Here is a 23628-nt window from a genome sequence, read left to right as displayed (position 1 = left end):
CCGTCTGGCCGCCCGCGCTGCGCTCCGCCCGCGCCCCGGCCTGGCGGCTTGGTCCGGGGCGTAGCGCCGCAGACTTTGCGTTCTGGGGAGTGTTTTTTTTTGGGGGGGGGAGGGACTGGTGCAGATGTCAATCCAGTGGAGGACACTCAGCCACCGCCTCGACCTCTGACCCGGCAGATGACAGGTCACCTCAGGTTGTGCTTTCTCGAGATTAGAAACGTGCCACGCGGACTTTCTAGCTGCCGTCTTGAAAATACAGAATCGATGTCTTCCTTTCACAGTGAAAGAAAAGCACAAGAAGCAAAGAAACTTTCACAGTCTTTGTGGATTGGGCTACTACACGTCGAACCCTGAAATCAAAGTAAAGGTAATTTCATGCCAAGATTCTTCTGATTGTGTGTGTGTTTGGGGGGGGGGTGGCTTTCAGGGATTAGAGCAGAAACTGTTCCAAGGTGGACCATCCCGTCCCCCTGTATGGGGGTGGAGGAGATACCTGTTTGGAAATAAAACATTCTTGTAATGAAATTTAATGAGTTACTTTCTTCTGAAAAATACCTTGGGACGCCCCAAAACTTTTTCTTCTTTGAAATCTTGTGGGAAGGAAAGTAATCCATGTGTTCAGTAGCTGACTAAATCAGAATGTCATTCAAGGTTAGCCCGAAGAAGGGACTGAAAATGTGGTAGAACTAATTGTGATGAGCCGTGAAAAAAGAATGAGGAAGCGTTCGTCTGTATCCCCATGGAAAACTTCAAAAATTTGTCATAAAGCAAAAAAAAAAAAAAAGGCTAGGTATAGAAGAGTGTGAGAGTAGTGTACATCTTTGTGTTAAGGGGGGTGTAACAGCATAGAATTTGTGTTTTTCTAACTAATGAAACTTTGGAGAACTAATGAGGAAGCAGTCTGAAGACAAAAGGATGGGAAATGCATATACAATATAAATACATTGTATATATAAAATTTTTGTGACTTTTAGATTCAAAGAACAGATTAAAGGTCTACCTCTTAATGTATCTGATAGTTGGTTTTTAATTTGTGGTGATTTTTAGTCATTTTCAATGTGACTTAAAAATCTAAGCAGAAAAGCTAAAACATTGAAGATCAATTTAATGATTATTTACACCTTAATTTTTACAATGTTGAGGTCACAGACAAATTCAGGGTTGTTTTTTTTTAAGATACTATGTATCCCCAGCTGGTTTGGAGCTCAAATCCTCCTGCCTCAGTCTCCCAAGTAGTGGGATTACAGATCTGTAACATAACACCAGAAATTCAATTTTAAAGATTATTATTTGAGTTGCTAAAATAGTCAATGATACTGTTTACATTTGGCATAATAACTGGATTATCCTACTTTGATAATATTGTTTGTGTCTCCCTTTATATTATTCAAAAGTTTTACTTGTATACAATTTTGCTTCTTTGACATCCTGCCCTCCCTCCAAAGGTCCACTCACCTCACCCAGGCCCATTACTACGATGCTTCATTACAGTGATAATATACTTGGTTGTATAGGTTAATGTGCTTTGGGGAGTGGAAAGCTTTTCTTTTCCTTAAGTAAATTAGATATATTAATCTGTGTGTGTGTGTGTGTGTGTGTGTGTGTGTGTGTAGTTTATTTCTTACAAAAAATAAAATAAAAAGGGTAACTGTGGCTCACGCTTGTAATCCTAGCTACTCAGGAGGCTAAGATTTGAGGATTGCATTTTCAAGCCAGTCTGGGCAGAAAAGTCTGTAAGACTCTTTATCCCCAATTAACCAGCAAGAAGCTGGAGGTAGAGTTGTAACTCACATGGTAGAGTGCTAGCTCTACCAAGTGAGGGTATGAGCCACTGAGTACAAGTACAAAAGCAAAAGCAAAAAAAGAGTTGCATGCCAGTGATGGCTCACACCTGTAATCCTAGTTACTAAAGAGTCTGAGTTTTGAGGGTCATGATTCAAAGCCAACTGGACAGGAAGTCCGTAAGACTCTTATCTCCAATTAAACACCAGAAAGCCAGAAGCAGAGCTGTGGTTCAAGTGGTAAAAGCTAGCCTTGAGTTCAAAAGCTTAGGGACAGCACCCAGGCCCCACAACAGGCACCTCTTCCCCCATGACTCCCCCCCCCAAAAAAAAAGAGAAAAGAAAGAAAAGAAAAGAAAAAGAAAACAGGCAGTGTTTTCTTGGTTTAAAAAAATCTTTAACATTTTTATGACCATGGTTGTTGTAAATATAATGATTTTTTTAGTTCTGCCAACCTAACCTTTTCATTGAGGTTAAGACTGAAAAGGGATATTCTTTAGGGAGATCATAGGCAAACTCCTGGTGTCTAATACAGTATAATCAGAGTAGCTAATAGTGGGTAACAGATGCTGTAGGCATTTTTGTTAATATTACCAGTGTTCTTTATTGTATTCCTTTTTGATATGAGGTGTATAGTAACCACTGTAGTGCAAAATGGTACATAGTTTTTCTTTGAATTCCATGTATGTAGATTTATATAGCCTTTCTAACAAATGGGATTATACTTCAAAATATTACTGTAAATTGTATTTTTATTACAGAAATAAAGTGATGCTCATGGAAAGTAATAGCTATATAGTCTGTATACTAAGGAAAAACCCTCTTTATATGAAAAACCACTACTTCTATCTCACATTTTTTCCCAGAGATAACTACTATTAACACTTGAGTATATCATTCTAGATCTTTGTACATTTACAAATAGGTATTTTTCAGTCTTGAAAACGGAATTGTTCCTTTAGTTTGGAGACAAGTGTATTACCATGTAGCCCAGGCTGGCCTCCAGATCTTTCTACCTCCATCAACTGAGATTATAGTTATATACTACCACACCTGGCTTATTGTTGTGTTCTTCAATGATTGTCTTCCTGCCAGTTTAGTCTCTCTTTATTTCTTACAGGATAGGGAAATGATCTGGAATATGTCAGAAAGTTTAAAGTGGTATATTCCTTAAGAAATACTTTTTTTTCTACTGGGGAACCAGTTGGTGTGGAGGAATTTATAGTTTGTACAGAGGTTAAACTGATGTGAGATATATCTTATATTTTGAATACAATATAAAGATGGATCTCATAATTTTTAAGTAGGACTCTTTGGAGCTAGTTTTAGGGTCTTGTTTGGTTAAAGGCCTTTGATTGAGTATATGTTGAGCTACCGACTGATAGTGTACATCCATCTGATTCACCCAGGACTATACATTTTGTATGCTTCCAGAGGATTTGTTGTTGTTTTGTTTTTTCCTCCAGGTTAGTACTGTACCACTTGAGCCACAGTTATACTTCCTGCTCTTTGATAGCTTTCTGGAGGTAAGAGTATAGATTTCCCTGCTCTGGCTGGCTTCAAACCATGATTTTCAGATCTCAGGATCCTGAGTGTGAGCCACTGGCTCTCAGCAAGCAGCAATTTCCAGTCTTAATTCTTTAGAGGTGATAGAGCTTGCAGAAAATTCAAAGTTTTAAGACTGTTTACAATTAGATGAAGTGTATATAAAGATGTAGACTGGAGATGTTCCTTAGTGGAACATTGCTTGCCTATCATGTTCAAAACCCTGGGTTCCAATTCCTATCCAACACTACACACATAAAAGCCTGGAAATTTTTTACATGAATATATGCATGCATATCTGTATGCAAAGTCTATATCAATAAAAATTTTAAACATTAGTTAATTGCACAACAATCTTTTTTAAAAATGCAGTACTATTGACTGCTGTACAATTGAGGTCAGTAGGTTTGTACTTTTTTTTTTAATTTTTATTTTTTTTATTTTTTTATTTTTTGGGTCCGGTCGTGGGGCCTGAACTCTGGGCCTGAGCACTGTCCCTCAGCTCTTCAGCTCAAGGCTAGCACTCTACCACTTGAGCCACAGCGCCACTTCCGGCTTTTTTCTTTTTGCTTATGTGGTGCTGAGGAATCGAACCCAGGGCCTCATGCATGTAAGGCAAGCACTCTACCACTGAGCCACCTTCCCAGCCCCGTAGGTTTGTACTTTGATATGGTTAAAAGTGTATGTGCATTTATAATAATTACAAGATAGGAAATGATAGATTTTTAAAAGAAACATAAAATTGAAGGGGTGAGGGGCTGGGAAGGTGGCTCAGTGGTAGAGTGCTTGCCTTGCATGCTTGAGGCCCTGGGTTCGATTCCTCAGCACCATATAAGCAAAAATAAAAAAGCCGGAAGTGGCGCTGTGGCTCAAGTGGTAGAGCTCTAGCCTTGAGCTGAAGAGCTGAGGGACAGCGCCCAGGCCGAGAGTTCAGGCCCCATAACCGGACCCAAAAAAAAAAAAATTGAAGGGGTGAGATTATTTGCAACACTTTCATTTTGGTAGTTGTACAGTTTTGAGGAAAAATATGTATTTCAATCTTAATATTAAAAAAATCACATTTTAGCTGTGTGTGTGCATATGCATGAAACTCAGGGCTTAGACACTTTTTCAGCTTTTATGTTGAAGGCTAGCACTCTACCACCTGAGCCAGAGCTCCACTTCTGGCTTGTTGGTGTTTAATTGGAGGTAAGACTCTTAGGAACTTCTCTTCCCTGGCCTGCTTTAAACTTCAGTCCTCAGAACTCCTGCTTCAAACTGCAATCCTCAGAACTCAGCCTCCTGAATAGGTAGGATTACAGGCCAGAGATATCCATGCCAGCTGGCTACATCTTACTTAGCGTTAGATGTTTAGGAGTTGTAGGTATAATATATGAGATGAATATATATCTTTTCCAAAGAACAGAGCTATTTGCTGTTTTGCTCATTACTGCCTGTAACTTTTAGATTTCAGTATTGTTAGAAATATGAAACTAGGATGTTTAAGTGGGTTTTGTTTTTGGTTCTGTTTATGGCCAACAATTCCACCAGTTGAGCCGTTCCTCACATCTAGCAGTTTTGTTGATTGATTCATTGCCTGGCCTCAAACAGGAGCTTTGTCTCCTTAGAAGCTAGGATTACAGGCATAAGGCCCCTAACCCCATCAGGTTTAATTTTATCAGTTAACTATTGTCTAGAATCAAGTGTGTCAAGTACAAAGTGTTAGTGTTAAAAAGAAATTATTTCTTCCCCTCATTCTCAAAGTGACATCTTTACTCTCATCTTTCCATCACATTTTTACTTCTGATGCTAAGTCAAATGAAATATTTACTCAGAACATTTTAATAAAATTTCATTGTGGAGAGAAAATTACTCAGTTTAATACTATAGTAAAACTTCAGTTTTTTTGTATTTACTTCCTTATAGTACTTTATGCAGATGCATAAATAAAATACTTTGTGTAGTTTTTTGGCAAACATTACATCAGTGGACATTATGTCCTTTCCTTTTCTGAGTCTAAAATCTTGGATTTATATACCTCTTTTAAGTTTTACAACAAGTTAACAATAGAATAATGGACTAATAATAGTAAAGACTAATAGACAAATAGCATTTTAGATTGGTTTATATTCATTTGCTTATAGTGCTGTTATGTGTAGTTTCTATGAGTTAAGTGATAAATTCCTACTTCTCATAAATACAGTTCCAACTCTCCAATTACAACTTCAGTTGTACATTTCACAAAAAATAATATGTAAAGTCTTAGAAGTCTTAGAATTCTTTTACTTGTTAAAGATTTTATTTTTTTAATTATTTTTATTTTCATAGTATACTATTTTGTGTATTTTTCCGAAACATTTTTCTTTCTACATGAAAAGTACAAATAACTAGATTTTTAATTCTCTTCATGAATAGTAGAAAATGAAAGCATGGGTTATTTATATTTAGGGGAGGATTGAGGATAATAGTTATTTCTGTTTTTTTTGGAGACAGATCTCATATAGCTTGGTTTGGCCTTGAACTCACTAAGTAATCAGATCTGGTCTTTTTCTCCCCAGGCCTGGGGCTTGAACTCTGTGCCTGGGCTCTGTCCTTGAGCTTCTTTTGCTCAAGTTTAGCACTTTGCCACTTGAACCACAGCGATATTTCTGGATTTTTTGAGTAGTTTATTGGAGATAAGAGTCTCACAGACTCTCCTGCCTGAGCTGGCTTTTCACCATGATTCTCAGATCTCAGCCTCCTGAGTAGCTAGAATGACAGGCTTGAGCCACCGGTGACTGGCCCAGGTCTTGAGCTCTCATCCCTCCTGCCTCCCCTAGTGCTGGGATTATAGTCCAGTCCTAGTCCTTCAGCAACCTGGCTTCAAAGGTTTTGTTTTATGTGTGTTTTAAAGCATAAATGGGAGTTGTCCCTGAGATTAGATTTGCTTAGCTAGTGATTTATTATTTACATTAAAATTATTTAATTTTAAGTAGTCAACTTTCTTAATCTCCTTTGGTTGTATAAAAAGCTTTGGAAACACACAAAAATGCACAAATGAAAAATTTTAAATATTGGAAGCCCTTATCACCAAGAGAAACCATTGTTATTCTTTTAGAGTATCTTTATCCTAAGTTTTGTTTAGCTATTTTTAAATATCTGTACATTTACAGATATGTGTGGCAGGTTTGTGATCCATTCTCTCTGGTGCAAACTCTTCCTCTAATAGTCCATTGACCTGTGAACTCATCAATGAAAATTCATTGATTAGATTGGAGCCTTCAGGATTCCATCATCCTCTAATAGCACCACCACCTGGGGAGCAAGCCTTTTTGGGATAATTTATATCCAAACCATAACAATGTGAAAAGTTACTTATTGGTAGAATAATAGAAACCCAGAAGTAATTGCATAATATCAGCTTTTGAAATATCTGCTACTCCTTAAAAATAAGTTACAACTTTTGTCCTTTTCTGAGATAAACCAGGTGATTTGCAAATGAGTAAAAAGTAGAATAAGAGTGAGTTATTTCCTGTCAGATTTTCAGTTTAGAGATTATAAACATCAGTTAACTGAGGTAAAGAGAGGCCAACCCTCCACTGCAACTCTAGTTCACAAGATAGTCTCCTTCTGTCAGGGGATCTGTACACTATCAAAGTCAACTTGCTGCCTGATTTTATTAGGCCTAATTTTATTATCATGAATTAAGAATATTTAAGCAGGGTGCTAGTGGCTCATGCCTGTAATCCCTAGCTACTCAGGAGGTTGAGATCTGAGGATCACTGTTCAAAGCCAGCCCAGGAAGGAAAGTCCAATTAGCCACCAGAAAACTAGAAGTGGTGCCGTGGCTCAAGTGGTAGAGCACTTGCCTTGAGCTGAAGAGCTGAGGGGGACAGCACACAGGCCCAGAGCTCAAGCCCTACAACCGACACACACACACACACACACACACACACACACACACACACACGCACGCACGCACGAATAACATTTACATTGTATGTATATGCATGTAACTGCACAGATATCTGGGTTTGAACTCCAGGCTTCTTGCTCTTGTTCAGCATTTTTGCTCACAGTGGCACTCTTATTCCTTGAGCCTGTGTCTCTTGGATTTGTATGCCTGGGTTGGCTTTGAAGCTCAATCCTCAGATCTCAGTCTCCTGAGTAATTAGGGTTTATAGATGTAAGCCATTGGTGCCTAACTTGTGTCTGAATTTTTTTTAATAGCTGAAGACAAAAATCTTAAGGAATACTAATTTGTACCGTGAAAAATGAGTGAAATCCATATTTTAGTGTTTATGAGTAGAACTTTATTAGAATATGGACATTCTTGTTTTTTTATGTTATATTATATCGGCCTACTTTTTAGCTCTAGTGGCAGTCAAGTGGTTGTAGCAAAGACTTCAGGGCCTTGAAATCAAAATCACCTATTGGTAATTATTGGTAACTTACGCTGCAGAGTAAGTTAGATGACCCTGGCTCTTTATGATAGGAGTATGTATAGGTTGACTGCTAGAGTGAGATAGAGTGGGAATAAATTGGAAGCGTAAGTTGGTGCTAGTTCTTGGTGACTTAGGCTTTTTTCTTTACTAGAAATTATAAATCATATTGTAATTAGACTAACCTATATCTCTATTTTAAAATAGGAAATAAGTCAAAATTTGACTCTCATTATTTTTCTTTAAAATGTATATAGTGATGGGAATGTGCAGAAAAATAGAGTACTTTTTAAAAAAGTTTTTGCCAGGTTTTACATTTGTCTTAATAGCTTTAAATATTTAAGACACTTGCAAATACCTTTTGTTCAGTGTTTATTTTTCCCCTGATGCATTGAATTTCCTGTTACGGTTATTTTTATTTTTTATGTGAAAGAATTAGTACATTATTTGGAAACCAGTTGACAGCTGATTCAGTGGAACAAAACTAGAGCCTTAAAGATAAAGGTTCACTGTCTTTTTATAGTCTAGATAGATTTAGAAGACAATGTTAAGGAATTCTGCAGACAGGCAATTTAAATGCTATACATTAAATGGTGGAAGACACTTATTTTAGTATCTACTTGACATGTTACTCTGGTTAGTTCATAGTCATCACTTTGAACTGAAATACATCATTTAGAAAATAGAGAACAACAGTAGTTTTGGTGTTTGCTTAGTTGTAAGTTTCCTGAGTGTGTACATTGTTGTGAGGATCCATTACAGATAACGTAGACGTGACACAGAGTTGATGCACAGTAAATGTTTGTTGACTTAAAGAGCATCGTCTGTTTTGGTTCCATTGTCTATCATCTATACACAATCACAGTAATCTCAGTTTCTCTAAAGGTTTGTTTATTGGCATTTGGGGTACATTCACTAATTGGAAGAGAATTTTGATGTGACAAGTTTCTCTAGATCCATTCTTTACAGATGGGCATCAACTCATTGGCCAAATTCATAAGTAGATTATATATTATTTTCTGAAAGTTTAAGAAACAAGTCACTAACCTAAGACTTAATTCTCTCAAAGAAACATAGAGCTGCTTCATTATAAAACTTTAATATATGTATATGTATAGACACACTAAAAGACCTACTCATGGATAGGAACATGTATATATTTTCATCTCAGTGTTCTGAGCTTTCTTACCTCTTCCACTGAATCTCATTTTATAATGAAACTTCCTTGTAGTTTCTTCAAAAACTTAACTTTTTAAAACTGTTATCCCATAGGATATTGTGTAAAAATAAGATCATATAAAAGGTATTTACAAGCTGTGCTCTGGTGGCTCACACCTGTAATCCTAAGCTACTCAGGAGGCTGAGATCTGAGGATAATGGCTGGAAGTCAGCAGGGGCAGGAAGTTTGTGAGACACTTATCTCTAACTAACCACCCAGAAAACTAGAAGTGGTCCTGTGGTTCAAAGTGGTAGAGCACTAGCCTTGAGTGCAAAAGCTTAAGAAAAGCAACAAGGCCCTAAGTTCAAGCCCTCCGACCACCACCAACAAGAACAAAAAATAGATTTACAATCTCAAGAAAACTAGAGATTGGAAAAATAATTGGAAATTTAAAACAAAATAATCACAACTATTTATTTATCTTTTTCTAAAGAGATGATTTTCTAGTATTACCAAATTGGGGAAGTTTAGCTTTAGAAGAGTTAAACTACATAAGATATATTAGGCAAAAGATGTATTTTGTGATTTAGCACTGTGTAATTCCTAATGAAATAATAAATCTAGATAATGATTAGTCAGTAACTGTAAAGCTATTAGTTGAAAACTTGTTGGAAGATGGGTAAAATATAAAAGGCCAAAATTCAGTAAGTCTTTTTGATTTATTAAAACTAATACTAAAGTTAACTGAAGATGCTAAAAAGCAAACAGTAGAAGTCAGGACTTGAATACCTAGTGCAGTGGAGAGCTTACCATTTTTTTTTTCTTTCTATAACCCAGCTTTAACAGAATGGAGTGCTGAATTATAGCACTATATATAGGGTAAAACAGGAAAAACTCCAAGAACCTCATTTCTAGCCAAAGGAAAGTAAAAGGGCCTTTCATATCATCTTTTCACTCCCTGCTTGCCCTGAGTCAACTTCTAGTTGTAAAGTTTCATCACTGTGGTGGTACAGACACTTAAGACCCTGAGAAGAAAAACATCTCTCTGGTCAAAGAATTGGGAAAGAAGATCCTGGAAGCTAGAGCAGGATTTGGAAATCACAGAGAGAACAGAGCCATGATTATGTCTGACTGCACAAAGGTCCACCTCATTGAAGCTACACATACTTAGAAGAGACCTAAATAAACAGTCCAGATTAGAGAACTGAACTGCAATGTAAACCACTATTCTTGAATTATGTCTTCAGAGAATAAACCCAAAGGCACTGAAAATTGAAAACTGAACTTACAGTTGGACCATCATTCTAAGAAGGAAAGACAAGACATGGTATAAACTTTTTGTTTGGGTTTTTTTTTTTAACTATATATTTTTTTTGTCTTTTCTTTTTTGGTACTGGGGATCGAACCCAGGACGTTGCACTTGCTAGGCAAGCGCTTTGCCACTGAGCTACATCCCAGCCTGGTATAAACTTTTAAGAAAAGCAGATTCTCCAGAGAATGTTAAAATCTACACTTCAGTCACATAACTTTTAATATTCAATATGTCCAGAATATATTTTAAAATTGTTTGCTATACAAAGAAATAGGAAAACTGGCCTTTTAGTCCCCTTCCATTCCTGGGGCTCAAACTCAGGACCTGGGTACTGTCTCTGGGCTTTTTGTGCTCAAGGATAGTGCTTTATCACTTGAGCCATAGCTCCACTTTTGTGGTTAATTGGAAATAAAAGTCCTATAGACATTCCTGCCCTTGCTGGCTTTGAACTATGATTCTCAGATCTCAGCTTCCTGAGTAGCTAGGATTACAGATATGAGCCACTGGTGCCTAGCTATGGCCGTTTTTAAGAGGATGTGGGTGGGGGGGAAGGAAGGGGACAGGAATAACTAGATACTGACTCTGAGATGATCTAGAGTATGGAGTTTTCAAAAATGATCTTAAAATAGCTCATGCTCCTTAGTAAAAGTAAATACTTGAATGGAAAAATAGATGTTTGTGAGATTTGCTTCTAAGAGTCTAAAATTTTCTTATTAAAAATAAATTAATAAAATAGGTTTTGGAACTAAAAAGTATACAAAATATGAATTTACTGCATGAGCTCAGTAGCAGAATGGAGATGATAGAAAGTTAAGAATCGTTTAACTAGTAAATCAGTACATTCTCATCAAATCTTGTGTCTTCTATATCAAGAAAGACTCTTTCTCTATTCTACAAAACTTGTTAAGTCCATCTTTTACTCTGTGAAACATGGTAACAGTGTTGTACATTTCTGGCTAGTGAATAAGTGGGGTAACCACATATTTCCTATAATCTGTAATAAGTCATTGTTTTATTTTATTTTGTATCTGTGTCTGTGTCTGATGGTCCTAGGGCTTGAATTCAGGGCCTGGGTAGTCTCCCTGAGCATTTTTATGCTCAAGGCTAGCACTCTGCTACTTTGAGCTACATACAACTCCACTTCCAGCTCTTTTGGTAGTTAATTGGAGATAACAGCCTCACTAACTTTCCTGTCCATGCTGACTTCAAACCATGATCCTTAGATCTCACTCAGCTTTCTGAGTAGCTAGACTACAGACACGAGCCATCATCGCCCAGCTGTAATTCATAGTTTTAAATTACAGAAATAATTATCATCTAAGCAATATACCAATGTGTTTGTTTTTATTTGAAAGCTTTGGATATAATTAGGGCCAGAGAAATAAATGGAAAAGGTCAGCAAGTAAATCAGATTGCAAAATCTTAGTAGTTTAAAGGGGATAAATTTTATCTTAAACATAAACTTAGCTATAATGATTATTTTAGTGAAGAAGAACTGCTTTATGGTGGTTATTTTCAGAATAGTCTGTGGTTCGGGATGCTTATTTGAACTAGTGTTCAGATGGTTGTAAACTTGCTTGGCCCACTTGGCTGCACAAAAGCAACTTGGCAGTTTACCCAAGTTTTAATAGGTCAAAACAACTGCCTTTTTAAATGAAGTGATTACACTGCAGAAAGTTAGAGGACTGTTCATGGCCTTGAGAAGAAATCTGTTCTGAATGACACATTAAGTGTGTCTTTGTTGATGGAGTATTATAGGTAAAATGTCATATTGGGAATATTAAGCATAGGTTTATAAATATATGCAAGCTCTAGTATTTTTTTATATAGTTTTCCTGTTTTTTCTTTTTAGAGCTCTAGCTTAGAAATTCACACACATAATGGACTTTTGGGCAAAGTGGGATTTAATTTATAGTGTTTATACATTTGGTTGAAACAAATTATGCAATTTTTATACATGATATGGCAACTAAGTATTTTTCCAGAAGGAAAAATATGTTCTCATTCATTTGAACCTCTGAATAATAAAATTTCCATTTAGAAGATTCCCTATAGAAAGCCTGTTCTGCCATATAACATCAATTATTTTTCAATTTTCTTGAAGAAATATGAAAGAACTAGTAAGTTATGGATATGGTGGTGGAGTCTTTTTAATTGATCAAATTATTCTTTGATGGTTTATCTTTTTTTTTTTTTTTTTTGGGTCCGGTCGTGGGGCCTGAACTCTGGGCCTGGGCGCTGTCCCTCAGCTCTTCAGCTCAAGGCTAACGCTACCACTTGAGCCACAGCGCCACTTCCGGCTTTTTTCTGTTTGCTTATGTGGTGCTGAGGAATCGAACCCAGGGTCTTGAGCATGCAAGGCAAGCGCTCTACCACTGAGCCACCTTCCCAGCCCTGATGGTTTATCTTTAAGAGATTCTAGTTTGTTTTATTACAGAGAGGCTTTGTGATTCATGGCATGTGTAGGCAGGATAAGGGTCTTTTGGAGAATTTCTGATTTCCAGAACCTGCAAATATGTTAGATGGCATGACCAAGAAGAATTAAGGTTAACAAGAGTAGAAGGGAAGAGGAAGGGGTGGAAGAGGTGGCAGCCTGAGAAGATCTGGTTTGAAGATAGACAAGAGAGCCATGACCTGAGGGATGTAGTCTGCTGTGTCTCTAAGCTCAAAAAAGAAGGACACATTCTCTGCCTGAGGTTCCAAAAAAGGAATGCAGCCTGGCAACACCTTAATTTTGCCTAGTGACTCTGATCATAGAACTGTAAAATAATATACTTATGTTGATTTAATCTATTATCTTCTTGATAACTTGTTACAGCAACCACAGGAAGCTAATAAATAGGATGTTTGTTTAGTTTTTCACTAACATTGTGGCATTTATATAGTGATTAATTGAATCTTGGTTTGAATAATGATTTTCTGTGAAGATCAATTCAAGTTTATTACGAAGGCATTGGGTGGGATGTGGTAGTACATGCCTGTTTTCCCATCCACTCAGATAGGAGGATCACAGTCTTAGACTGGCCTGGCAAAGCATGAGGCCCTGTCTGAAAAACCAGACTGAAAGCCAAAGGCCTAGGAGAGGAGAGTGTGGGTCAAGGGTAGTAGAGCATACAGCCAGGAATTCAATCCTCAGTTACCCCACAAAAAGATTTGATATGTTGTTAATACCTAGGACAACAATAAGCAGGCCTCTGTTTACTCAAGAGTCTTTGTATTCAAACTTCATAAAAATAATGAGACATTGTAGCTGGAAGTAGGAACTCTTAAGTTTAGGTGATATTACTATAAGTTTTTATTATCAATACTTCTTGAGCTATCTTAAGGTCACACTAGCCATCACATTATGCCATGGAATCGCCCTGGAATGACTCATCATTAGGATAAATGTGTGAAGGACTGAGTACCAAAACCATAATGAAGCATTCCTCGTAGATGAAGTTGAATGATCTGACTATCTTTATATTTGATAGACTATCTTTATATTTGATTTTTTCTGACCATGTCAAATATATTCACATTGTCCTTGGTGCCTTTAGTAAAATAAGAAGTTGACTTCCCAGTGAAGATGAGAAAACGAAGACCTTTTTTTTTTTTTTCTTTTAGGGCCTAGCAAAGATGAGGAGGCTGGGATCTTTATTTTCAAGTACAAACTGGCTATATTGCCAGTTTTTGTTGTTGTTGTTTTTTGCTGGTCCTGGGGCTTGAACTCCAAGCCTGGGCTGTCCCTGAGCCTCTCCATTCTCGAGGATAACACTCTACCATTTAAGCCACAGTGCTGCTTCTGGCTTTTTCTGAGTAGTTTATTGGTGATAAGAGTCTCTCAGACTTTTCTGACTGGGCTTGGCTTTGAACTGGGATCCTCAGATCTTAGCCTTCTGAGTAGCTAGGATTACAGGCATGAGCCATTGGTGCCTGGCTGCCAGGTTTTTGTTTGTTTGTTTTAATGTTTGTGTTTTTGTCGTCTTGTATCAAGTGAAATCTAAAACTAGAAGAAAATAGGTGCTGGAAGGGTAGAACCTCTGTTGGGAAGGGAAGGGCTTACCCTGAGGATTTGTGGGTGGCCGTGATGAGGAAGAGGAATAGCGGGTAAAAGGCTAGTGGTCTGAGGGTCAATGCTTGGGTTTTAGGGAGGTGAGACAGGAAAATGACTAAGAAATGACAGGATTAAGGAAGTCTACTTCCTAGCGGTTCTTTTTATCTGAGACAAGGGAAAGAAAATAGCCTTGGTTGAAACTGTTGGAGCTAGAGCAGAACTCCTAGATAAGACTGAGGTATCTGTCGGTGCAAGTAAGATAAAGAGGAGAGCTGAAGAAATAAGCGATTTTGATGATGCCACACCTGAGTTTCAGAGGACACAGTGAAAGGATTTTTGGAAAGTGAGAAAGGAACAGAGCAAGGGTCAGAGTAGTAGTAATACAGAATATACAGAAACAGATCAGGTGAAAAGAGATGACCTGGAAGTCTTGAGTTTTTAATCTGTTCACTGAAATGAAATAAAAGGAATACAGAGCACAATAGAATTTATTTGAATGCTCTTCTAGGCAGATTATTATAAATAGTAAGGGAAAAAGGTTTGTGGGAGGCAGATTTATCAAGAGAAGCCAGGGTTTGGTTGTTTCTCTGCTATACAAATGATCACTACCTTGATGGCTTAAAATTTGTGGGACACTGGTGGCTCGTCCCTGTAGTCCTAGCTACTCACAAGGTTGAGGTCTGAAGATTGTGTTTTGAAGCCAGCCAGGGCAGGAAAGGCCCTGAGACTCTTACCTCCAATTAACACCAAAAATTCAGACAGAGAGCTGTATGTAGCTCAAGTGGTAGAACACTAGTCTTGAATAAAAATCTCTGGGATAGTGCCGAGGCCCTGAATTCAAGCCTCAGGACCAACACAATAAAAAATCAATCAATCAGATTCTGCAGTTTAGAAATGCAACTTCCTTCACTTCAAAGCCAGAAATTTTATCTTTTTGATTCTCTCTGTCCCCTGAGCCCAGCTATGAAAATTCCTTAGCTTTTAAGGACTCATATGACTAAGTGGGATCCACCTGGATAATTCAGAAAAGTCTCCCCCATCTCAGGATCTATCTCTTTAATTACATCTATAAAGTCTCCTTCCCCTCTTTTTTTGCCAGATAGTTAATGTACTTACAAATTGCAAGAATTAGGCTATGAATGGTGAAGACATTATTTGATACCTCAGGGTTAATATAGAGGCCAGGTATATATAAGTTGAGAGTTCTGGTACAGATTGTTCAGTATGCATTTCATTCTGGGAATTTAGTTTTCCCTGAATCATCAGATTTAGGTGAGGTTTATTTGAAGCTGAAGACATTCTCAGGGGGCTCATTCTCATCTCTGATAAGGAGATATGGTGCTGGAGTTATTTTGTTTGTCTGGTTCATTAAAGGTCATAAAACTAGGGCTGGGAAAGTGGCTCAGTGGTAGAACACTTGCCTTGCATGCATGAGGCCCTGGGTTCGATTCCTCAGCACCACATACGCAAAAAGAAAAAAAGCCAGAAGTGGTGCTGTAGCTCAAGTGGTAGAGCACTATCCTTGAGCTGAAGAGCTGAGGGACAGCGCCCTGGCCCAGAGTTCAGGCCCCATGACCGGACCCAAAAAAAAAAAAGTTCATAAAACTGGAGCCAGGTGCTAGTTGCTCACACTGTAATCCTAGCTACTTAGGAGGCTGAGATCTGAGGATTGAGGTTCAAAGCCTGAGCAGGAAAGTTTTTGAGACTCTATCGCCAATTAACTACCAGAAGACTGGAAGTGGCACTGGTTCAAGTGGTAGAGCGCTCACCTTGAGCTGAAGAGCTGAGGGACAGTACCCAGGCCCAGAGTTCAAGCCCCACGACTGACCAAAAAAAAAAAAAAGAAAGAAAAGAAAAAGAAAAGTTCATAAAACTGGTTTGAAGTGTTATTCTTTTTTGTTTTGTTTTTGGTCGGTCATGGGGCTTGAATTCTGGGCTTGGGCGCGGTCCTCAGCTCTTCAGCTCAAGGCGAGCACTCTACCACTTGAGCCACAGCGCTGCTGGAGATAAGAGTCTCAGGGACTTTCCTGCCGGTGCTGGCTTTGAACTGTGATTCTCAGATCTCAGCCTCCTGAGTAGCTAGGATTACAGGCATGAGCCACCGGCGTCAGTGTCCGGCTGGAAGTGTTATTCTTAATTCTCAGATGTCAGTTTTCATTTAAGTTGGTATTCTGCTTATAGAATCAAGAGTATGTTCTGTCTTGCCAATATGTTAAATCAGCTGAAGAGGTAAGCTAGTGTAACCATGCAATATTAAATACAGTGAGGAGTTTGGTTTAATTTTACTTTTTCTCATATGTTGAATTGTTAATTTTGAAAGTGTTTGGGCCTTTGCTCCTTAAAAGTGCTCTCTTGGGAATAACTGTCTTTTCAGTTATAATACTCTTAATAATCTGCAGTATGCAATAGGAAGCTAGAATCTTTCATAAATGGGTTTAAATATACTTAAAGGATTATTACTGCTTGGTTTTACATTAATTATATTAGCCAATTAAATTTTGGCACCATTGTTAATTAATGTTGACTTTAGTCAACAAAATATATGTGATAGTAAACTTAACAATCTAAATTGCAAAGTAGGTCACTGGGTCAGTAGCTTACTGGGTTAGTTTCCATACTAGAGTATAAGTTTAGTGACTAATGCTTCCTAGGCAAGCACTCTGTCATTTGAGCCATGGTCCCAGCTAGTTTAATCTTTTTATCTCAAGTTTTCAAGTTAACTTCTCAATAATTAATGTCATTAATTAGATGAAATTGAAAGGATTTTTTTCTTAAGGACACAGGAAATTAATCTTGCGTTACTCAATGTTTTATTTCTGGAATAGGTAATATATATTTAACATTACTCCTTTTATATACAAAGAAAGAATGAAAGAGAAAGGGGGGAAGGATGGAGGGAAAAAAGGAAGGAAGGAGGGAAGGCAAAAAGGACTGTAATACTGAACAATTAAAAGGAAAAACAACAATTAAATTGTAAAAATAATACATGTTCATGGGAGACATTTTAGAATATGCTAAAGAAAAAGTAAAGTGTGCAATTTGTTCTTCAACTAGTCTTTGAGGTTATAAGGTTAGTTGTTTGAGATCTTAAATTTTTTAAATTTATTTTAGCGTTAGATATTTGAACCCAGGGCCTTACCAGGACCTACTACTGAGTGACATCCCCAACATTTCTTAATTATTTAATATTACTTTATATATTTTTAAGTATTAATGATGAAACAAAATAATAAAACATGAAGCATTTTATGAGTAACAGTTACTTTAAAAGTTTCAGAAGTTTTTAATATAAGAAATACTATGGAGAGTAAAATTCACTTTTTATTATTAAGCACCACTATAATGTAATAAAATTAGAGATTTCAACATGCTAGAATTATATCTGCAATAGATATTTGATAATAGGTAACAGTGATGTTCCTTATTTCTAATGCTGATTATTATTAATCAAATCAATGCCAAATCATATAAAATAATATATAACATTCAAATACTAGATATTTCTCAGTTTCAATTATTCATGATAATTTTAAAGCATGCAAAGCACAGAATTCCTTACCTAAAATTCTGTTTTTTTTGCTTAAAAGTGTGATTTTCCAGATGTCAAAATATTTTATACCTTGTTATGATATTGGTTATATTTTTGCAAGACCTTTCAAAAGCATTTTCATCTTGGAAAGTTAGAAAACATATTGGATCACATGAGCTCTTTCCTTTTAAGCTTATTTTTAACTGATTCTTAGAAATATAGGCACTGTAAAGGTTAACAAGAAATAATGTTTAAATCAGGGCAAATACTTTCTTTTTTGGGGAGGGGGGCGGGGGTCTGGTTGTGGGGCCTGAACTCTGGGCCTGGGTGCTGTCCCTCAGCTCTTCACCTCAAGGCTAGCGCTCTTCACCTCAAGCCACAGTGCCACTTCCAGCTTTTTTTTTTCTGCTTATGTGGTGCTGAGGAATCAAACCTAGGGCCTCATGCATGCAAGGCAAGTGCTCTACCACTGAGCCACCTTCCCAGCCCAGGACAAATACTTTCATATCAGACACATTTCTTAATTTTTACTGTAGACATTTGTTGCTGTGACATTCCCTCCCTGCTTTATTGTAGCATACACTCTCTCTCTCTCTCTCTCTCTCTCTCTCTCTCTCTCTCTCTCTCTCTCCCCTCCCCCCCCCAGAAAACCACCAGAAAACTGGAAGTGGCACTGTGGTTCAAGTGGTAGAGCGCTTACCTTGAGCTGAAGCACTGAGGAACAGCACCCAGGCCCAGAGTTCAAGCCCCACAACTGAGCTTGAACTCAGGGTTAGAGCCTGAGCACTGTCCCTGAGCTCTTTTGCTCAAGGCTAGTGCTCTACCACTTTTAGACAGTTCCACATCTGATTTTCTGGTGGTTAATTGGAGGTAAGAGTCTCTTGGATTTTCCTACTCGAGCTGGCTTTGAAACATGATCCCCAGATCTCAGCCACCACAGTAGCTAGAATTATACTCATGAGCCACCAGCACCAGGCATTAGCCTATAAATTTTTATCACTTGTGTTTTCATTTGTCTCAAAATATTTTCTAGTTTCCCTTTTGATATTTTCCTTGATATTTTAAGAATACATTGTTTAGTTTTTACAGGTTTGCAAATTTCCCAGTTTTCCTCTGTTACTGACTTCTGTTCTCATTCCATTGTGGTCAGAAAAGGTACTTATCATTTCAGTCTTTAATTTGTGTTTTGGTTTTGTTTTGAGTCAAGATCTCTCTATATAACCCTGAGTCTCAGTCCTGGAAATTGCTATATAACCCAGGCTGATCTGGAACTTGATTCTCTGTTTTACCCTTCCAAGTTTGAGATAACAGGCTTGTGCAACCATGTCTGACATGAAGTTGTTAAAACTTGTTTTGTGAACAAATGTGATCTGTCATAATCATATTCTCTGTATACTTGAAAAAATGTATATTCTGATGCTTTTGGGTTAAATGTTCTATATGTCTGTTAAGTCTATCTGTTTGGTTTATAATGTTATTTAAGTCTGCTCTTTGTTTTCTCCTGGATGACAGGTCCATTATTGAAAGGTAGGAAATTAAAATCTCTGTTTTGTTGCTGTAGGTTCCTAATGAATTGACCCTTTTCTTAATATAAATGTCCTTGTTTCTTAAAATACTTTTTTACTTAAAGTCTATTTTGTCTGATATAGGATAGCCACTTATGCTGTCTTTCTTTGTTTTCATTTGCATGAAATAACTTTTTCCATCCTTTTGTGTAGTCTTAAACTTAACTGTAGATGACACATACTTGGACCTTGTTTTTAAATCCATGCAGCTACTCTACATCCTTAGACTGGGGAGTTTAATCCAGTTATATTTAAAGCAGTTAACTACCATAGAAGAAGGGCTCTTTTCTACCTTGTAGCTCTCTTGTTCCTTACCTTTCTTGCTGTCTTCCTTTGTATTGGTTGACTTTTTTTGTTGTTGTTGGTGGTGGTTGTCGGGCTTGAACTCTGGGCCTGGGTTCTGTCCCTGAGCTCTTCAGCTCAAGGTGAGCACTCTACCACTTGAGCCACAGTGCCATTTCCAGTTTCCTGGTGGTTAATTGGAGATAAGATCCTCACAGACTTTCCTGCCCTGGTTGGCTTTGAACCTTGATCCTCAGATCTCTGTCTCCTGAGTAGCTAAGTTACAGGTGTGAGTCACGGGTGCCCAACCTGATTGACTTTTTTATTTAAGAGTTTTATATTGTGTTTCCATATAATTGTTCCCATGTATAAATTCTTTGTGATTACTTAGTGTCTTTTATGAGACATCTTAGCTAAAACTGTAAGTTGTACTGTTTCCCCTTCATTATTAATGTCACCAATTACATCCATTTAGTATTGTATATTTGTGAATATATTTTATAATTTTGTGATTTATGACTTTAAAGTCTTTTTCCTTTTTCAGAAATAATTTGTAGGATTTAAGTTTGTTAATATGTTTTATGGCATGGTTATAAATGTTATTAGTTTTAAAATGTTTTATTTAAGACATTTTTCATGGCTGATGGAGTTGCTCAAATGGTAGAGCAACTGCTCAGCAAGTGTAAAGCCCTGAGTTCAAATTCCGGTACTGCTGAAAGAAAGGAAGTAAAACATTTTTCGTGACAGAATTCTGAGTAGGTTGAGAAATATTCTGTGAGTTGAATAAAGCTAACTTTTTTCTCTTGTTTAAACAGAATTCTGATGTTGATGAACAGTCATATAGAAAAGAACTTGAACCTGTAGTATCTGAGAAATCTATTTGAAAGTTTGGAAAAGTGCAAAAGGTAATGATGGATGCCTTTAAAATTGTAGCATGGTAGCAGAGCATATTTAAAAACTATTATCAATTGTACAAAGGAGCTGTCATTTAACAAAGCAGTTCATGAATACAGTATATCTTGATCAATGTCACACCTGTTTTTAAATGGTAGCAGAAATCTAAGGGATTTATTTATTCTGTAGCAAAAGACTAAAAAAGTAGCAAACATAACTGAGAATGGCATGAACATAATGAAATTGAGGAGATTAAGAACCATGGCTACCAGATTTTTATACTCTTCCAGTAAGAGTTGTGGAAGTTTTTTTTTCTGTGAACCCAATTGCATGCAGATTTTCCAAAGAAATATTCAGCCTACAATCTCTGCAGTAAAGTTAATAGAAAATAGCCTTATCACATAGTTTTCAGTGATCTTTTTAGTGCTCCCTTCCTCCCCCAAATCTGAACTTGTGGCCAGAGATTACTAGATACTTGAGAAAACCCTATTATGTGAGAGACAAAGATCAAACCAAAAGACAAGATACCAAGTTAGGGAAAATGGAAGTAAGAGGAATGCATAAAACACAAGAAGAGGTGCTACACTATAAAATATGAGAGACAAACAACTAAAAAAGAATTAAAGAATAAAATTGCTTTGTTAACTATTAAACACAATGAAAAAGAGAAGGAAAATTAAAGAGAAAATATAAAACAAGAGAGAGAGCGAGCACAGTCTAAGAACTGTAACATTCAAATAAAGCGGATTCCGAGAAGATGGAATTAAGAAAATAAATGGAAAATACGAAAACAAAGAATAATGATTCAAGAGTATATAGTCTTTCCAGCGGGGGGAGGGGGGGGTTCATTGTAATCCTAGCACTTGAAAGGTTAAGGTAGGAGGCCTTAGTGTTTGACACCAACCTGTCTGCATAGTGAATATCAAGCAGGCTGGGACTCCATGGCAAGAATGTCTCAAAACAAAGCAAAACAAAACAAAAATCAGTTTGTTGTTTACTATAAAAAGGGTGAATCTAAATTTTTTCCCTTTCCACACACATACGGATATTACATTTTTATAGATACATTATCCATAAACTTTATATGCTATGTAGATGTAATTATATCTACATAGATATGGATATAGTCTATATATGAATATACTTTATAGTATCCTTACTATATATACTATATTCATACTATATATATGTATATAGATAGCTATGCTGTGTGTGTGTGTGTGTGTTCCTATGTATATAGTTATATCCTAGAGGGTTTTGTTTTGAGACAGGCCATCCTCAATTTGGGATCCTTCTGCCTGAACCAGTTGACAATTGGGATTTCAAGCATATGCCACTCACTATGCCTGTTTTTTGCCCATTCTCCCTCTCCTCTTGCCAGTTCTTAGTTCTTTTTTGTTTGTTTTGTTTTTGTTAGTCTGGGGCTTGAACTCAGAGCATAGGCACTGAGCTCTTTTTAAAAGCTCAAGACTGGTGCTCTACTTCTTTGAGCCACAGCTCTACTTCCAGTTTTTGAGCAATTAATTGTCTCATGGGGGCTTTTCTGCCTGGGTTTGCTTCGAACCTCTAGCCTCAGATCTTCCTGGGTAGCTAGCATTATGGGTGTGAGCCACCAGCCCCCACTTAGTTTCTAATTTTTACTTATTTATTTTTGTCAGTCGTGGGGCCTGAACTCTGGGCTAGCACTCTACCACTTGAGCCACAGCGCCACTTCCAGCTTTTTCTGCTTATGTGGCTCTGAGGAATCAAACCTAGGGCCTCATGCATACAAGGCATGTAGTCTACCACCAAGCCACCTTCCCAGCCCTCTGCTTTTTAATAAACATCGTCATTGTTTACTGGATGACAAATTAAGTTTTGTTCTTACCTCTGAACTCTTAAAGCTCTTCTTTTAAATTTATACCAAATGGTTGTTTGCTTTGCACTGTTCTTTTTGTTCTAGTGATACATCTAGCCTCTTTGATTACCATAAGTAACCAGAGGGGTGTGATCTTTAAAGTCTGTTCTAATGTTAACATTTTGTAATTAGATATTCTGTCTGCAAATGGTACTCTAGATACTTAAAAGTCACTATGTGTTGATTCTTTTTATCCTTCTGACTCCTGAAATCATTATCTTTTAGGAATTCTTAACCCATTACAATTCTACTTCTGCAGCCATAACCACATATGCCAGTGTTATTTATTAAGGGCTACATCCCCTACATTTGAGAAACAGTACAAAATCTTTTTTATAATACCTTTTTTTTCTCTGGTTTGAAGTTATACATTAATTTATTTTCTAAATTTTAAATAAAGATATAAAGTAGACCTTCCCCCTGCCACCATGTGCTTTTTTTTTTTTTCATTTGTGGGGCTTGAACTCTGGGCCTGGGCACTGTCCCTGAGTTCTTCAGCTCTCTACCACTGGAGCCACAGCGCCACTTCTGGCTTTTTCTGTTTATGTGGTGCTGAGGAATCGAACCCAAGGCCTCATGCATGTAAGGCAAGCACTCTACCACTGAACCACCTTCTCAGCCCCCTCCCCCTCCATGTGCTTATAATGGGGCTAGAACTTGGGGCCAGAATGCTATCCCGTTGCTTTTTTTGCTGAAGGCTAGTGCTATACCGCTTGAGCCACAGCTCCATTTTTGGCTTTTTGTAGCTTATTAGAGATAAGAATTTTTTCTACCTGGGTTGGCTTTGAGCCTTGATCCTCAGACTTCAGCCTCCTCTACAGCTAGGCTTATAGGTCCTTAGTCGCCAGCACCTGGCTCAGCTGGCACTCTTATCACTTGAGCTATACCTCCAGTCCTGGCCTTTTCTGCTGGTTAATTGGACATAAAAGTCTACAGGAGTCTGCTTGGGCCGCTTCAAACCTGAATTCTCAGATCTCAGCCTAGGATAGCAGATATGACTCAGCTTAAAGTTGAACTTTTTTTTTTGGGGGGGGGGTCCGGTTGTCGGGCCTGAATTCTGGGCCTGGGTGCTGTCCCTCAGCTCTTCAGCTCAAGGCTAGCGCTCTACCACTTGAGCCACAGCGCCACTTCTGGCTTTTTCCTTTTTGCTTATGTGGTGCTGAGGAATCGAAGCCAGGGCCTCTGGCATGCAAGGCATGCGCTCTACCACTGAGCCACCTTCCCAGCC

The 23628-nt window shown here is 37.6% G+C and overlaps 1 protein-coding gene across 1 annotated transcript in view; it reads left to right on the top strand.

The window, feature by feature from the left end:
* Positions 1–23628, top strand: part of Clock (clock circadian regulator) — a 75132-nt gene that overhangs the window by 858 nt on the left and 50646 nt on the right. Inside the window, exons 2-3 of the mRNA XM_013009062.1 lie at positions 282–367; positions 20425–20514. The gene's annotated coding sequence lies outside the window, so the exon portion shown is untranslated. The remainder of the gene's footprint in view (positions 1–281; positions 368–20424; positions 20515–23628) is intronic.

Source organism: Dipodomys ordii, unplaced genomic scaffold, assembly GCF_000151885.1.
Source record: "Dipodomys ordii isolate 6190 unplaced genomic scaffold, Dord_2.0 Scaffold8, whole genome shotgun sequence".
NCBI classification, from domain to species: Eukaryota; Metazoa; Chordata; class Mammalia; order Rodentia; family Heteromyidae; genus Dipodomys; species Dipodomys ordii.
Note: the sequence above shows the minus strand (reverse complement) of the source record. Positions and strands in the feature narration are given on the sequence as shown.